We start from the raw sequence: 11,630 nt of genomic DNA on the forward strand, positions 1-11,630 counted from the left end.
GTCCAAAACTACATGTCTTTCATATGAAACCAATTCTATTCGAATTTAGTCTCTTCCATTTGGCCAATATTTTTTGTGTCTGTATTCGACAGACTTAAGATCCTCATTTATACTTAGCGCTATCATCGATGTCATCGACGAACGTTTTATATCGGTTCCAACATTTTTTCATAAAGACATGACATAGAGATCTCTTCATTCATATTTTCAGGTACCTGACTCTCTCCTGAGATTTTATGAAGTGTTATGTCATGTGATCTTCTAGATCACTTGCCTCCTTATTATGATCATTTGCTCATCTTCTTTGTCAAGAAGTTTATTTGAAACCGATCTGTCTATACGCTTTACGCGTACTATAGACTTTCTCCTTCTATGACTTAATATGAGCATGCAATATGAATATTGTTACTTTCTTTTGTGACGACCCGGCCAGTCGTCTCATGAGTTACCGCTCCGTTTCCCCATTTCTACTTCTTTATGATTCGCTATCCGTTTTTTACGGTATCGGGTTGGTCGGATCGAATCCGGAATGATTTTGGTAAGGTTTGAGACACTTAGTCTCTTTTAAGGAAGTTTGAGTTGGAAAAGTCAATCGGATGTTGACTTATGTGTTAGAGGGCTCAGATGCGAGTTCCGATGGTTCGGTTAGCTTCGGGAGGTGATTTATGGCTTATGAGTGTGATCGGAATGGATTTTGGAGGTTCGGAGTAGAATTAGGCTTGCATTGGCGAAATTGATATTTTGGCGATTTCCAGTCGATAGGCGAGATTTTGATATAGGGGTTGGAATGGAATTCAGAGAGTTGCAGTAGTTTCATTGTGTCATTTGGGATGTGTGTGCAAAATTTCAGGTCATTCAGACGTGGTTTGGTTGCGTTTGTGATCAAAAGCGTAATTTGGAAGATTTTAGAAAGTTTGGTTTGAATCCGATGTGTTTTGGGTGATTTGATGTCGTTTGAGGTGTTTTGATGATTGGAACAAGTTTGAATAAGGTTTTAAGATATTTTTGTGCCATTGGTTGAGGTCCCGGGGGCCTCGGGTGAGTTTCGGTGGTCTATCGGATCATTTTTGGAGTTAGGAAATTGCAGAAGTTGCAGGTTCAACTATAGACGGATTTTACTCTTCGCGTTCGCGAGTGGACCCTCACATTCATGAAGAATCAGTGGGGGTCAGTTGAAATTTAGCCTTCGCATTCGCAAGGGAGGATCCGCGTTCGCGAAGGGCTGGGATCTCGTGCATCGCGTTCGTGAGATGTAAGTCGCATTCGCGTAGGGTCTTTTTGGTTAGCTGGTCTGAGGTCGCGGTTGTTCTTTGCGTTCGCGAAAGAGGGGTGCGTTCGCAAAGGGTAAGGTAGAGGAAGCATCGTGTTCGCGATGTTCATGTCGTGTTCGCATATAGGAAAAGTTGGTCTAAGTAAGTTCGTGCTTCGCGAACGCGAGGGTTTGACCGCGTTCGCGAAGAAGGAAATTAAGGCCTGGGCAGAATGTTTTTAACTCATCTTGTCCGCGATTTTGGGGCTCATTTCCTCCATAGTTGGCCATTTTGGGAGATGTTTTAAGGAGATTGAAGAGGGATTCAAGGGGAATCGTTGGGAGGTAAGTTTCTTGGACTTAAAACTCGATTATTATGTGAATTTCACCTAGAAAATCATAGAATCTAAGCCTAAAATTGAAGAACTAGGGCTTGAAATTGGAGACCAAACATTTGGGATTTGAAGGGTCAATTATGGATGGAATTTGATGTTCTTGGTATGTATGAACTCGTGGGGAGATAAGGAATCCGTTGATGTGAAAATTTTTGGATTTTGAGATGTGGGCCCGGGTGTCGGGTTTTGGTAATTTCGGGATTTGTGCCCTTTGTTAATTGTTTTCGCTTGGGCTTTGTTCCCTTAGTATATGTTGATGTACTCGTTCTGATTTTGGATAGATTCAACGCGCATGGAGGCTGATTCGAGGGGCAAAGGCGTCGCGAACTAGAGATTTAGCCGGTTCGAGGTTAGTAATTATTGTAAATGATGTCCTGAGGGTTTGAAACCCCGGATTGCACATCGTAGTACTATATTGAGGTGAGGCACACGCTCGATGACGAGCGTGGGGTCGTGCACTATTGGGGATTGTGACTTGGTCTGTCCCAATTGATGATTTTACCGCGTATTTGGTTGAAAACTATTTGCTAGCATCCTTACTTGCGCTGAATGCCATATTTGGGCCCAGTGCCAACTATTTGAACCCTTCGGGAATTTTTATTGATATTTCCTTACTGTTTGACTTTATACTTGAACTCAGTCATGTTATTTTCCACTGTTTTGCTACTCAGCCATGTTTACTCAATTTTAATACTTAAATGATATTTTAAATAATGTTTGGGCTGAGAAACACTGTTTTACTATTGGCCGAGAGGCTTGTGATGATTTTTGACTGAGTAAGGCCGAGGGTTATGCTGTGAGGAAACACTAATACTGATATGAGTCCGAAGGCCTAGTTTGATGCCACGAGATGGCTTATTATTACGCTTGGGCCGTAAGGGGCCCCTCCAGGAGTCTACACACCCCCAGTGAGCACGGGTACCTATTGTGATGTGAGATTGAGCCCGAGGGGCTGGTATTGTTCTGAGATATTGCCCGAGGGGTGGATTTGTTGATATTGTGCCTGAGGGGCGAACTTCTATTTGTTTACTTTACCTTAATTACCTGTCAATTACTTGTTTACTTGTTGAAGGAGGATTTACTTGACTTTCCACTTTTTTTGCGCTTAAATGGTTTTGCTGCTTCATTATAGAATGCCTTGTGCCTTACGTGTTTTCTTACTTTCAGTCGTTATTTACATTTGTTACTCACTGAGTTGGAGTACTCACTTTACTCCCTGCACCCATGTGTGCAGATTCAGGCGTAGCTGGTTCCGCTCTTGAGTGCTGATTCCTCCAGTTTCAGGCGAGCGTTAGGAGACTACGAGGTAGTTGTTGACGTCCGCAGCCCCGTGTCTCTACTCTTTTATCATTTCTATTTCCCTTCAAACATTTGTACTAGTTTATGGATTTAGCAGACTTGTATTATGGCCTATAAATGCTCATGACTTGTGACACCCTGATTAGGGCTGTGTTGGGTTGTATTTCCGCACTTTATTGACATTATCTGCTACTTAGTATTGCTATATCATGTTTTAGACCGCTTTTACGTTATTTAACTATTTAAAAAGTGAATTGGGTTTGATTGGCTAGCCTTGTCTTCACGAGAGGCGCCATCACGACTGGGTTCGGGTTTGGGATCGTGACATCTTTGGGTCAGCAAATGCGTCTGCCATGCTTTGCAATATATTGCAAATGAATTATGCTTTTATGAACTTCAAGTTCATATTATTTTATTCGAGGATCTAGATGTACACATGATAATTCATTCCATGTAACTTTTTCTCAACTGTTTATCTTGTCTCCCCCTCATGTTAGAAAAACTAACTTGCTTCCTCAACTTTGAAAGTTCATCTTTGTGCGTTATGGTGTTAATCGAAATATACACCATACATCAATAATAATGAGATGAAATTATTTGGTTCCTGACCCTGAAATCACTTGTGAGGGGAGAATATAATATACTTTCTTATATAACGTATATCAAACTGATATAGATAACTTTATTCTCATAAGCAATAGTTTAGCTATTAAGTGGAGGCACTCAATAATTATTTTGCTAAACTAACTGTTATGTAAACCAACTTATCAAGATAAACTTTCTTGAATGGAAAATATTGAAATTATGCTCGAAATTAAATTACTGCGCAAGTTACCTCGCAAACACCGGCCAGGTTGCGGTTTAATAATAATCGCACATGTAACTATCTCATAGATGCATCTTATGTGGTATATCACCTTTGATATTTTCAACATTCATAAGATTCAATCACAATTTTAGTTGGTCTATTAATTAATAAGAACAAGCAACATAAGAGAATTCGTAAAGAACTTTCTAGTTCTTTAATATTTACCCATGTGAATTCTCTTTTATTTTTGCACATCATACTTAAATTGATATGGTTAAACTAGTTATGCCAACTGGATAAATTATCAATATTGGTAAACTTCATATTTGTATCATGACGTGTGCAATTATCAATAAACTCCAAGTTTATTATGATATGGGTTTTTATATCAATAAACTTCTACTTTATTGTGGCATTCTTTTGTTTGTGTAGTACAAACTGGAGAATAAAGCGGGTAACTTTTCACATACATATTACCCCGCTACAAGTTGTAGTAATAGAAGATATTAAATCTTTCCTTTATTTATAGTCTCAATATAACCAACCGCTTTCGCGAATACTTTAGAAACTCAAATAAGTTTCTTTGAGAGTTACTATAACACAATGCCTTATTGATAATCAATTTTATTCCTCCAAGATAGTAATAATTGGCTCTTCCAGAGCTCTCAATTAATTTGGTACTACCACATATTCATCAACATCCATATGGTGAATATCTCTTTTAAAGAGAAAGTTATACCATTATGGTTATGGTCAAAATTATATGCAATTTGCATTAATGTTATTCTTTAATAATCACATTACCAAAATATTTTGGCGTGCAATAGGTACGTGACCAATGACCGTTTATGCCATAATAATGACATTATTTTCTTATTTCCTCTCAAACCTCCTTCTAGAGGTGAGTGTGGTATATACCACTAGCACGCTCATATTCTTCCAAGAATGAATATGTATTCATAAATCACATGTTATCACATTCACATCATGAATGGACCATAATCATCTGTATGTGCTTTACAAAATCTCATGTCAAATCGATGACAAATATTACTTTCACAAAGTGAAGGATTATTTTGAGAATACTTATTATTTTCATTATAGCAATGATGACGATTATAATTTCGTTTATTACCACGTCCACATCCATTGATACCTTTACGGTAATAATTTTGTCTTCTTTCAGACTTATGACATATTGTTATCAGATTCTCTTAAGGGAATGTGAATGGAGCAAATTCAATGTGACGGGTTTTCAATAGTTTGACCACAATCATACATGAATTTGATCATGACAAGGCATAAAATTTTTACCACTCAGGTGGTTATAATTTCTTACAAACTCCATTAGAGCTATAATCAAAATTTATTGTCTTTTCTTATTTTTAAAATCAAATTATAGAATTTCAAGAATTTAAAAGAGAAAAATAAAGTAAATACTTACCTTAAATCCAGAATTTAATCATGAAGGAAGTTCATAAAACAATTGACAATCATTATGCTCAATCCCAAAGTTTATATTCAATTAGTTAGAGTCTCGTGCTGATAACGTGTTATGAAACAATAAAAGAAGAAGAAGAGTATTGCAGAGAAAAGTAGGGAGAGAGAATTCTTATTGATTTGAGATCAATTACAATGAAATATGACCTCTCTATTTGTAGGGAAAGAGTGACTTAGCCACCAAATAAAATCCCTAAAATCTCTCTAAAATATAGATATTCACCATAAATAAAATACTATTTATAACAATGTACAATTAATCTCATTTATATTACTACTATTAATAAGGGACGACCCAAAAAATTTCCCGTCCTCACGTACAAGTTTTCAGAATTATTACCGTTAAATCTGTCATTTTTTATTACTAATATTGTGGGTTTTGAGTTAATGATAACCCTTTTGAGTCCTATTTTGTAATTGTATAGGTTTCTTATAGGAGATACTCCTAGTATATTATATTTCTCCACAATCCCTTCTCACCCTACATTAGCCCTTTATTAAAGTAGATGCCCTCAGACATTTAGTAAATAAAACTAACTTTTTGAGCTTTCTTAAGCCTTCAAATGGAGTCATTGTTGCATCTTAATCAGAATGTTTGGTCCTATACTTAAAACTGAAGTACTATAGCTTTTATGGAGCTATTGTAACGACCCGACAGGTCGTTTTGAGCTCCGGCGCGTTATTCAGCAGTTTGAGGCCATGAGCCTCTTCATCTCAGGTATATTGACTTGTGTGTATGGTCAGAATTAAAATTCAGGAAGTTTGGAGTCAAATCTAAATGGAAATTCTCATTTTGAAAGCTTAAAATTGAAGAAATGAACTAGGATTGGAATTTTGAGTAAACGACCTCGAAATTGGGATCCGAAGGTTCCAGCAGGTTCGTATGATGATTTCGGACTTGGGCGTATGCCCGGATCGGGTTTTGGATAACACGGGAGCGTTTTGGCGCCTATTGTGGAAGATAGCATTTTAGAAGAAATTGCATCAGTTTGGTTTAAAATGCATTTCAGTGTTATTGATGTCCGTTTGGGATTTCGAAATTGGGAGTAGCTCCGTATGGTGATTCTGGATTTGGGAACGCGATCGGAAGTGAATTCGGAGGTCCGTAGGTCATTTTGGAGCCGTTCAGCTAAAGAGGGAAAATTGAAGGTTTTTGAGAAAATTTGGCCGAAAGTGGAAATTTTGATATCGGATTCGAAATGCGAATTTTATGGTTTGGATAGCTTCGTTAAGTTATTTGGGACTTAGGAGTGTATCCGGAATATTTTTGTGTTGAAATATATGAATTATGTGAAAAATTTGAAGAATTTTGATATTTAATATTGTTAAAGTTGACTTTGGTCAATATTTTTGGTAAATGGACCCGGACCCGTGATTTTTCGGTCTTGAAAGGTCCATAGAAAAATATGGGAGTTGAACGTGTTTCCAGAATCGAATTCCGAGGTCCCAGGCCCGAGAAATGAATTTTTTTCGTGAAATTGTTTTCTGAAAATGTTTAAGGAAAATGAAAATGAAATTTGATCAGAAAGTAATGGTATCGGGCTCGTATTTTGGTTCCGACGCCCGGTACAGGTCATATATGTTGGTTAAGCGCTTCCTGTAAAGTTTGGTTACAAACGAACGTTGTTTGACGGGTTTCGGCCTTAAATTGGAAAATTTGAAAGTTTATGAAATTTGAAAGAATTCTTGGATTTAAGGCTCAAATCATTGATTTTGATGTTATTTTGGCGATTTGATCGCTTGAGCAAGTTTGTGTGATGTTTTAGAGTCACTGTTCATATTTGGTTTGGAGCCCCGAGGGCTCGGGAGTGTTTCGGAGGTGTCTCCGAGTGATTTCGGACTTAGGAAAAATTGCAGAAAATTGCAGAAATTCTGCTGCGAGTAGTCCAGTTTGGAAGCTCATATCTTGTAATCTATAAGAAATCAGAAAAAGTGCAAAACACAAAAGTTGTAGCCCATACATTCTAGTTTTCGGAAAGTTAAACCATTCGTGATTTGGAAATAATCTCAGAATGTTACGATGGATCGAATAGGGCTGCTGGAGCAATTTCGGCAGAATTTACGATGCACTTTAGAAGCTCATATCTCGGGATATATAAAGAGTTATGTGGTGTACAACCTATCAAATTAAAGATCTTTGAGTCTAGTTTCTAAATCTTCAATTATTTGTCATTTGGATATTTATACAAGACGTTATGGGTGTTTAAACAGAAGGTGTCCGACAAGGAACAATTTTAATAGGATGTACAACTTGTATAACACAAGTGCAAGGTACAACTCGACGAAGCACATACAGATTCTTTTATACACGGATTTAGCTCACTTTTCTTCATTTCTTCAAAGCATGGACGATTTTTGGGGAGCTTCAAGAGAGGATTTTCATCATCAATGTGAAGGTAAGTTATCCCCACCTATTTTGAGTTAAGTACATCAATTATGTATGGATTTGAGCATGAAAATTGTAGAAAAATTGAGGATTTAGGTCTAGGGATTTGAAAATAAGATTTGGTGATTTGAGGGGTCAAATGAACTCCGATTTTGGTAAATTTTATATGTACGGACTCTTGGCGAGAGGAGGAATCCGGTGATGTGACTTTCGTACTTTTTCGAGAAGTGGGTCCGGGGCTCGGGTTTTGCTAATTTCGGGATTTTCGACATTTTTCGAGTCTTTTCGATTGGGTTATATTCCCTTAGCCTATTGTGACGTATTCATTGTGGTTTTGACTAGATTCGATGCGCGAAGAGGTCGATTCAAGAGGAAAGGGCATTGCGGACTAGTCTACGGCCGGTTAGAGGTGAGTAATAGATGTAAATGCTGTTCTGAGGGTTTGAAACCCCAGACTTTCACATCGTAACGCTATATTGAGGCGTGAAACGCACTCCATGGCGAGTGCGGGGTCGGATACTATTGGGGATTGTGACTTGGTCCATCCCGTGTGATGTTTATACTATACTGGTAATTGATACACATACTTCATTGATATTACGGAGCTTGATGTCATGTTTGGGGCCTTGTGCCGATTTGTAAAATCCTTCGAGGATTGATAGTATAGCTTAACATGATTTGCATATTATTTAATTTCAGTCCAAGGTTTTAAATGTTGTTTTGCAAACTCAGCCATAATTCTAAGTGTTGAAAACTTAAATGATATTTTTAAATGTATTCCGGGCTGGGAACTTCTGTTTTGTAAATGCCCAAGGGGCTTATTATATTATTTTCTGGACTGATTATAAAGTGACTTGAAACAGTGGTAACAATGACACTGTGTGATATACTTGAAATAGTGGTAACAATGACACTGTGTGATATACTTGAAACAGTGGTAACAATGACACTGTGTGATATACTTGAAACAGTGGTAACAATGACACTGTGTGATATACTTGAAATAGTGGTAACAATGACACTGGATGATATACTTGAACAGTGGTAACAATGGCACTGTATGATATAAATTGGTCAGGTAACAATGGCTGACCGGTCAGGTAACAATGACTGACCAAGATATTGCGCTTGGGCTGTAGGAGCCCCTCCGGAGTCTGTACACACCCCCAGTGAGCGCCGTCGACGATAAATAAATATGGATGGCTCGGGCTGCACGCCGCAGTGGGTACTGGAATGTACCATCATATGCATTGCATTGCATTCATGGATTTCTATTTATACTGTTGTTTAGCTGCTCAGTTCCATATGTTGCTGTATATTTGGATTTTAGCTTACTTTGTGTATTTACTGGATTTTCTTATCTTCGGACTGTAGTTACTTTTATTACTCACTGGGTCGGAGTACTCACTTTACTCCCTGCACCTTGTGTGCAGATCCAGGGCAGTCTCAGGCTCAGTAGATCCAGTTGATCAGCAGATCCAGCTTCTGGGAGTATCGAGGTAGCTGCACGGCGTTCGCAGCCATTGATCTTCTCCCTCCTATCCTATCTCTTTATTTCCGCATTATCAGACTTTGGATATACCATGTATTAGGATGATATTCTGTATTCTAGAGGCTCAAATTCGTGACACCGGGTCCTAGTGAGATTATATTGTGTATTTTGTTAAATTCTTCAGTACTTTAATCTTGCTTAATTGATATTTCTTTCCGCTATTTTTGATAAATTGGGTTAAGTGTTGAATAATGGTCGGGCTTGCCTAGTAGTGTGCTGGGCGCCATCACGACCAGGATTTGGGTCGTGACAAGTTGGTATCAGAGCCTAGGTTACTTGGTCTCGCGAGTCATGAGCCGGTTTAGTAGAGTCTCGCGGATCGGTACGGAGACGTCTGTACTTATCCTCGAGAGGCTGCCGAACCTTTAGGAAAACTTCACATTCTTGAATTCTTATCGTGCGTCCTTGATTCAGCTTGAAAAGAAACTTTTGAAATTCCTTCCGCGTGATCGTATGCACCAACGGGCGCTCAGTATCAGATGTGTCTCGATGGCTTTGATTCCCCGATCGAGGGGCTAGGTGTAATCTCTGTGAGTTTGAAGTTAGACCAGTCTTGAGGACTTGAGGCCAAATCTTTGCCAATGGCTTGAGCACCGAGGTGCTGATTTGGTGAGCAAGTGTTTTGAACTCATATGTTCATTATTGTCCTTGTTAGCCGGAATGGCGGTTGGATATCCAGGTGATGAGTATGTTAGTGTTGCGAGGTGTATTTGTACGACTTGGTAGTGGTGAAGAAGCCTACTGGATAGTAGATGAACTGTTAAGTGATTCGTTTCTTATTGTGATCTGTTGTGTAGCCCGAGTTATAGGCGCGTGAAGAATATTTTTTTGTGTCTCCTAGTTAGATAAGTCTGGGAGCTGAGATCGTTTCCGTAAATGTATTATGACGAAATCGTTGAGTCAAGGAGACCACCTTGAAGGTCGAAAATATTAAAGAAAGAATATGTTCCTACTTGGTTGAATAGCCCAATAATGGAGGGTTGAAGGGTATTTTCTATGTGTTATGATTCAAATAGGTGCAATGCATGTCCATGTATCAATTTAGATTTATGTAATTGATATGCATTGTGATGCTTTGTCAAGTTGTGGATGTGTTGTTAGGATGGTTTTGGTGATTCTCTAGCAGGTGGATAGGATCAATTACAAAGGAGGCTCTGCCGAAATTTTTGAAAAATTTAGGACTTAGTAAAAAACAAAAAAAAATGGTCGCCTAGAGAGTGGGCTTAACTGTTGTGTGAGTAAATGCAAGAATTGCAGAAGAGTTAAAATTCCAGATGATTCGTGTTTCCACGAGCTTATGATGGAGTGAGTTTAATCTCACCATGATATTACGACAACAATAGAGTATATGTGTTGTGATCTATGGCTTCGAGCCAAGTTGGGGAGCTTGCTGTTGATTAGCTGATTGCACGGTTTATTACCTGCGTGAATTCTGGTTATTGGCGTATTGGTGGGTTATTGCAGCTACGGAAAAGGACCATGAGTGGTAATTTGAGTAAATGAATTGTTGGATGCATGCTATGGTTAGCCTTATTGGCTCATATTTAGACTTGAGGGAAGATTCATGATTTATGCCTCGTATAGGTGCAGGCTTCGAGGAAAGTGATTCCGTTGGGTGCTTTATCGAGATGGTATTCATATGTTATAAAATTCAGTAGAGTTGGTTGCATTCGGGGCCAAGTCAGAGCTGGGTGGCTCTCAATAGTGGTCCTAGTGAATTCAAGAGGCAAAGTGTGGTGCCTGATGATTCTGAGTCTATAAGTACAGTTAAGAGTCAAGCTTTTGAAGCAGCTTATGAAGAAAGACACAGAATGTTCTATGATGTTTTGACTTGCGGTGTAGCATTGAGAGACATGAAATGGTCATGGTTTTTGAGACAGCATGGTCTCATGATTTAAGGTCACTCGGGGTGAGTGCGGTTGGAATAAGTTAGGTGTTGAAGGGAGATATTATTATTTCTAAGGCAATCAAGGATAAACTGGAAGGAAGTAGATTGATTAGCCATAGTTGAGTTGGCATATTGGTGTCAGTGATCGGTTCGTTCAGCGTGATCGAGTTATGCATGTGATTTGTGGCGGTGCGTGTGAGGCTTGTCGGCTGTAGTGATTGATGTTATTCTGAATCATTCTTCTGTTAGGGCCTGTTATGAGTAGGCGGATCCCAGAAAGGGTTATGGTGGCTTGGACCACTACTTAGAGATTGGAATATTCGATGGTTATGAGAATTCGCCTGTATGTTGCTATAGTTCTCCTGAAGTGAGTTAAATGGAAGGTCTTATGTGATGAAGTATTAGCTTATCGGCGGTTCAAGAGTTGTGATGGAAGTCGCGTCTATCGTATATTAGCACGTGAGGTGCAGTGAGTGGTATGGAATTTGAAGTAAGGACCAAGGTTGCAGTTTGGTCAATGACTGTAATGTCACGATCTCAGATGAGCAGTATA

The sequence above is a fragment of the Nicotiana sylvestris genome, chromosome 6, assembly GCF_000393655.2.
Source record: "Nicotiana sylvestris chromosome 6, ASM39365v2, whole genome shotgun sequence".
Classification (NCBI taxonomy): domain Eukaryota; kingdom Viridiplantae; phylum Streptophyta; class Magnoliopsida; order Solanales; family Solanaceae; genus Nicotiana; species Nicotiana sylvestris.